Genomic DNA, 7,334 nt, shown 5'->3' on the forward strand with positions numbered 1-7,334 from the left:
GCATAGGGACGTCCCCGGTGGCGCAGTGGTTAAGAATCCGCCTGCCAATGCAGGGGACACGGGTTCGAGCCCTGGTCCGGGAAGATCCCACATGCCACGGAGCACATAAGGCCGTGTGCCACAACTACTGAGCCTGCGCTCTAGAGCCTGCGAGCCACAAATACTGAGCCTTTGTGCCACAACTACTGAAGCCCGCGTGCCTAGAGCCTGTGCTCTGCAACAAAGAGAAGTCATGGCAATGAGAAGCCCGTGCACTGCAACCAAGAATAGCCCCCACTCGCTGCAACTAGAGAAAGCCCGCACGCAGCAACGAAGACCCAACACAGCCAAAAATAAATAAATTTATTTAAAAAAAAAGAAAAAAAACCCAAAAAAGGTCTTACTAAAAAAAAAATAAAAGTATGGCATAATTCAGTAGTATTTGAAAATGATATGAATAATTTATTTTGTGTTCTCAATAACCAAACTCTGTAAAATCACTAGTTTTTAAAACTTATTTCTTCTTCATGACATAGTCAGATCTAAATGAATAGAGTTGAATTATTTGATTTGTGTTTTAATTTTCCATTCATTTTAAAGTTGAAGCTTTACTGACTAAACTTTGTTTGCATGAAGTAAGGTACGTTTGCAATATTGTAAATATATATATTTTTTTCATAGATAAACAGATAATTCAAGAATTCAAGCTAAAGTAATTACTCTATGAGACCAGGATCCTGTCTTCTGACTGTATGTATTACATTAATTCACTGATCAAAAACTTGAATAATGTCCTACTGTTACACTTTTTGTATTTTTTATTCTGGAGTCTTAGGTTTCAACCTCAGTTATAGGGGAAATCTAGCCAAAGACTTTTAAATAAGAATTTTAAGGAACAGGAAATGGAAAGTGAAATCATGACAATTTATATACTAATACCTGTTTACCTTACATCTGAGGAGTAACTTTTAAATTTCTTAGATAAAAAGAATGTCTCCATATCCCTATGGAAGCAAACATCAGCGTTGTAGAAGCATTATAGGCAAGAATTTCTTCCTGATTTTGGAACACTTGGTAACGCTCTAAAAGACAAAGAGGGTGCAGAGTTATTTGAATCTGTGTGTATACAAATACATTCAGATATATGAGGGGACACGTGACATCCGGGACCATATCACTATATGGTTTTATAGCTTGATGTTGGGAATTGGGAGATGATGCTGTATGAAACATATCTAAATTTTGCATGGGATAGCATTTTCCTGTGCCCTGTATGTATGCCAATTAATGCACAACGATGAATGTCGGTTGCATTTGATATAAGTCATTTAAGGAGTAGAATATTAAACATTTAACAACTAAATGGAGTGTTTATGGCTTGTCCACACCTGCCTCCAACTTCCCCTCAAAAGAAGACAGTACAGAAAGAACTCCTTATGTCCTTAAGGCTTTAAAAATAAATGCAGTGCTCACTTCAGCAGCACACATACTAAAACTGGAATGATATAGAGAAGATTAACATGGTCCTTGAGCAAGGATGACATGTACATTCTTCAGGTGTCTCATACTTGTTAACATGAGGCAAGTTTTTAGAAGGTTGAATTCTGTCTCTAGTCAACAAAAGTTTTTAGATAGAAAAAAAAAAAAAACCTGTCAAAACCAGTCACATCTGTGAATAATTTGTTTTTTTAACCAAATCTGTGTGTTGTGAATATATGTACTTCGGTATGAAAGTAGTCATGAGATCATTAACTTCAAGTTATGACTTCCAGAAATAATAGATAGTTAGAAAGACAGACAGATAATAGAGAGAATCTCAGGTGCAAAGTGGACAACTTTTTAATTAAATGAAAGATGAACAAAAAATTTTTATTGGCAAAAAGATTTTAGTCATATAATAAAATTCTTAGACTTCTAACTCTAAACTACACTTAAATTCCTTGTCTTTTTTATAAGAACTTGATAAAGAAACCAAAGCCATTATTTGCTTAAAGTTTTGTAATTCTATGAAATAGTTCCAAACAATTAAACTTTAAATAATAAATATTTCATTTTTTATACTGTATACTGAAGAAGACAAAGAGAAATAAGCCTAATATTCATTGAAAGCTGCCTAGTTAGTACCTGGTATTAAATACTTTACATGTATTATTTGTCTGGTTTTAGAGAAGTTCCTAAGCTATTAAAATCAAAATTATGATCATTTTGCAATATTTCCAAGTCACTATTGAAAATATAGCAGACGTTCAAATTAGAAATCAGTTTTAGGGACTGAATATTTTGTAAGACAAAAATATATTTTGTTTACCGAAAAAACAATCATGAATGCAGTTTGCATCTTGCCAAATCTTCTTATCCTCGGCTTGGTTTGTGCTGCAATGGCAGTGGCTGTCAGCAGAGTAAAGTGATTGAGTGGATAGTGTTTGAGAAAAACTCTTTAAGAGCAGAAAAAAGAAGTAGCTCCACATTCCAGAAGGCTATACTTTAAATCTTTATTTTACAGGGTATTCATGTATTTTCATATTAAATACATAAAAGTAAGAGTTCAGATTCTGATGAGAGTAAGTGATAAACATCAAGCAAACTCTAAAGTATTTAATATTTGGAAAATTCTTTGAAGAATGGCTATTCATATAAAGGATTTATGTTTTTCAGCCCATTTTCTCCTTTCCCAGTCTTCATGGTTCCCTGGGCATTGCCAAAGGGAAATTTTAAATCCAATTAAATGCACAGATTCCATAATTTGCCTCTGCTCTTACTTTGCCTTCTTAATACTTATTTCACTTGGTTAATATTTGTTCTCAGCTATTTCCTCATTCTCTGTGTTGAACCAGTTTTTCTGAAAGTCCACATTTTCTATAGGCTTCCAAACTACATAAATAAAAATGTTCTTAACGAAGGTCATTAAAAGGTTCACAGAAATTCTGTCATGATTTTAGGAATAGTCAACAATTCAGACATGAGCACCAATAAAAAAATAGCTGCCAAATGGAAAGCCTGAGTTCTTGAGTCCATTTTCTTCTATCACCTGTAAGTTAATACTCACTGATAAAATACTAAAATGCCAGGAAGCACATCAAGCATCTGAGACAATGGAATGAACTGCCAGAGATTGGCAACAGAAGAACAGTTGCAAATATGGGTGTTGTGTGACTGGGATAAAATATCACAATGTGTGCCTAATTTTTTTTTCCAATCTGATTCTTATGCACAAATCAATTAAATGAGACTAAAACACCAAGAAAATAATAACAAATACAAAAATGCCAGATACTTATTAACTTGTAGGTGAATGTATAGACTCTAAGTAGAAACAACACCATTTAATGACTTTTAGATGGACAATTTCAGATTCTATGTCTTAAACATACAAAAGGGCTTCCCTGGTGGCGCAGTGGTTGGGAGTGCGCCTGCCGATGCGGGGGGCGCGGGTTCGTGCCCCAGTCCGGGAGCATCCCACATGCCGCAAAGTGGCTGGGCCCCTGAGCCATGGCTGCTGGGCCTGCGCCTCCCGAGCCTGTGCTCCGCAACGGGAGAGGCCACAGCAGTGAGAGGCCCGCGTACCGCAAAAAAACAAAAACAAAAACAAAAAAAAAGTTTTTTTTTCAATAAAATGGGGATAAGAAAAAGGAATAGAAAGGAAAAAAACAGAAGAGTTTATAGAGTGAGAGTGAAATCTGGTTTAACAAAAACCTGAATGTTATAAAAGTAGCTTATATCTGCTCTTTTTTAATGGCATTTTCCTCCAATTATTTATTATTTCTTATTATTTACCTTAAGACATAACATTGAAGCCTCTTATATGATCACCTCCTAAGTTTTTATCTGCAAGGATTAAATATATTTTTATAGCTAAATACTATACTATAGTATTTAGCCTATTAGAAGGACAAGATCCTATTAGTTTCCTTTGTATGAATATTACTTAGGTCAGCCATCAATTCTTTTGGGTTACCTTAATTTAAAGTGAATGTATCACCATTTTTCCTACCAAACTTCTTGTTTAACATGTTAATTTTACAGTTAAAATAGATTAATCCAGACTAACCTTTTTTCTTAACTAATCAGAAATTTTTATTACATCATTATATCTTAGGTGAGGGGGAGATACTTAATTTTAGCCATTTTTGTATGAAAAAGCATCCAAGAAAGCCATATTGGATGTTTCAATAGCCAAATCATGTTGAAAACAGAGTTTGTTTGGGGGATATCCTTACCTAGTTTCTGTCATGGTCTCTCTTCCTTTGAGATCTCACTTTCTTTTTGGGCATTGCAATGCACTTTCAAAAATCGGCTTATAGTTTATATTGTTCACTGTACTGTTCTGTATTGTTCAAATCCCTCATTTCTATACCTACCAAACCCTAATGAGAAGTTTCTTGGGGTAAGATATTCATTTGTTTTCAGTGTTATATTCCTCAGTTTCTAATGCAGCGTCTTATATAAATACATTCAGCATGCAGCAATTATTTATTGAGTGCATACTATAAGCAGGCAGTATGCTAAACCAAGAGGCTATAGATAAGAACAACACAGAAAAAAACTTTTCCTTACATTGCATGTAGGATACTTAGAAAGCAGCATACAACGGACTCCGCTTAATTTTGTAGTTAGACCTGGATTCAAATCCTGCTTCAACTCCTACAAGTTATTTCTGTTTCAGTTTATTCATCAGTAGAAAAATAGATAGCACTTACCTAAGAGGTTTGTTGCAAGTTCCAAATTGGATTATTAAAGTAAATCTCTTAATATGATGCTGGGATATGTGAAGTTTATAATAAACGGAAGTTGTATATTATTTAATGTGTGTTAACTTGTTTGTATCATTTTTTTCTATAATGCTATTGACACACTGGCATGACTGCATGTTTAGGCAGATATGTACAGGGCCATTGGGTAAAATATTTATGGCATAACATTGTCTTATTAATGAAACCTATACCACATCTGTTCATTGATTTTGGTAAGGTAAACGTTTATAGGTTTCTTCCTGAGGAACATTTCAATATTTAATTTCGTGAATTTTGCTGCGTTTATGCTTAAAAGTTCTGTGATTGCTTCAAGAACAGAAATATTACCATTTATATTTTTATCTTTTCTAAAAATATATTTACTTTATAAATTTTAATCCTTTTTTTACCTTAAGTTCATATTAACTTAAAGTGTACGATAAGGATCCAATTTAAAGGTTATTTTCCAGGAAGCCAAGTGTCCCCAAATTATTCGGTGAATATTACATCTGCTTATATAAAGATCGTAATATATTCATGATCATGACATTTATACCTGCTAGGAATAGGAATTATATTGTTACTTATATCACTTATGGCATTGCTTATGTTATAAGCATATATAGAGACCTAACTTATTTCTTTCAGTGTGAGCATTGCATTTTGTTTGGTGAGCAAATATGTTTTAAACTAATATCAATATATAACACAGTAATTTCAGATTCAAATATCCCATTCTTCGGTTTTTAAATATTATTTATCTTTACCCTACTGGTGTGCGTTTTTAGGTAAAAGTTTCAAGGGATGCATCCATGAGCAGTTTATGTCCTGAATCCTGCAGATCTAAGCATAGAAATCATTCTGTTACCCCCCACATATTAACTACTTTGTTCTTGGTCAGAATATTCTTGTGCCACAATATTTTTCTCTGAAAACTTTGTTCTCATTGTGCATTGTGTTCTGGGCACTCTGAGTTAAATAGGATCTGAAACCAGTATGACTTTATTTTTACTCTTTGCTCAAACAGTTGTGAATTTTTTCTTTAAACTTACAATTCAGAAACTTTGCCAAGTTTATTCTAAGTCACTTAATTTGTGTGTGTGTGTATGGGGGGTGCAGGTTAGTGAACTCTACTGACTCATAAACTCAGGTAGTGTCTCTTCTTGTTTTGTTTTGTTTACTTTTGCTAAACTCATGAAAAGTGTTGTCTTAATGAATGGTTGTTTAGCTTCATTTGTTTTAATTCATTCCCAATGGCTGCCAGTTATTTATATATTTTGTTTTCTTTCTTCTATAGCATCTATTATTATTGTTATCATTATTATTATTACAGTTTTTCTTTATTTTTAGATATCTATAATCTTTATTAGTGATTTCATTTTCTACCAGGCCAATTATGTTCTTTACTACAGCTGAAGCCAACTTTAATTTTTCCATTGTGGCATTTTTTTCTCTCCCATATTCTTTTTATATCTTTGCCAGCAACATTTATAATTCAACATTCTCCCTATTCTCTTTTCCCATTTTATATGTATTTGACATACTTATGGCAAATACTTTTTTTCTTAAGTGAAAACTGCATTTATTGGCTTAAGGTCAATGTTTTTTTATCCTTGAATGAGGTAAAATCTAACACTGTTGATATTTGCAAAGGACATTATTCTCTCCAATGGATATCACTTTCTATCTTTGTGTTTCTAGAATCTCATAATCATTTTACTGCTCTCCCCAATGATGTGTATCTTCCCTAGACAAATTTCAGGATCAAACAAACATTTAAATAGCCCGGTTACACAAAAGTTAGGCAGAATGTTATCCTGAGTCTCCTGTCTTTTATTCTAAATATTAGAAGATGTATTAGTTCCTAGATAATTTTAAATATTCTATAAATTCTCAGAATGAATTATTCTCAGGCTTTTGCAGTAGTCTACTAATTCCTGCTTTTCCCTTGCAATACTCCTTAAATTCATCAATTTTCAGTCCTGTACAAGGGGAAGTTGTAGACTTCCGTAGACTGATGAGAGATAGTGACAAGGGTAGGATAGGGTAGTCCTGACCAGCTCTGAAACGAGAACTGGGAGTTAAGAGAAACCTCAAACTTTCTCACCGGCTCCTTGAATTACAGTCTTTATTGGATGTTATATTGGTGGCTAAGACCTTCCTTTCTGTATTACAGTGTTCTAATTTCATATATTCAGACATAGGTTAGTTTCTAATCATTTATTAACTGGCTTATATAATCTTTCAGCCCTGAGATTTAAATGTATTTCATCAGTATTCGTGGTTTCATTGGTTGTTATAATCTATTTTTCTGTATTTTCATGAGTACACAAAGGTCTGGCACAAGTAGGAAGCTATCATCTGAAAGTTACGCCATTACTTTCTAACACAGATTTCAAAGTCTTTAATAATAGTTGGTAATGGTCTTTACTTCCTGTTGATACATTTGCTTTAATGATTAAGATTTATCGTGATATTAAAAGCTCTCAAATAAGGAAAAAATTAATGTAATCCCCTTTCAGAAAATTTCACATGAATTCAATAGCTGATGATACGCCTTTAAAAAAAAAACTCTGAGACAATAATTTTTCTTGAACTTTGGAGAAGTGTAACTTGAAAGAAAAG

The 7,334-nt window shown here is 33.4% G+C and overlaps 1 non-coding gene across 1 annotated transcript; it reads left to right on the top strand.

Annotated features, from left to right (window-relative positions):
* The first annotated feature begins 1,444 nt into the window (after nt 1-1,444).
* Nucleotides 1,445-1,551, top strand: LOC114905272. Its single transcript, XR_003796131.1, has one exon. It is a non-coding gene; the product is annotated as a U6 spliceosomal RNA (small nuclear RNA).
* The last annotated feature ends 5,783 nt before the right edge of the window (nt 1,552-7,334 follow it).

This window comes from Monodon monoceros, unplaced genomic scaffold (genome assembly GCF_005190385.1).
Source record: "Monodon monoceros isolate NGI ecotype Baffin Bay Population unplaced genomic scaffold, NGI_Narwhal_1 Super_Scaffold_21, whole genome shotgun sequence".
Lineage (NCBI taxonomy): Eukaryota > Metazoa > Chordata > Mammalia > Artiodactyla > Monodontidae > Monodon > Monodon monoceros.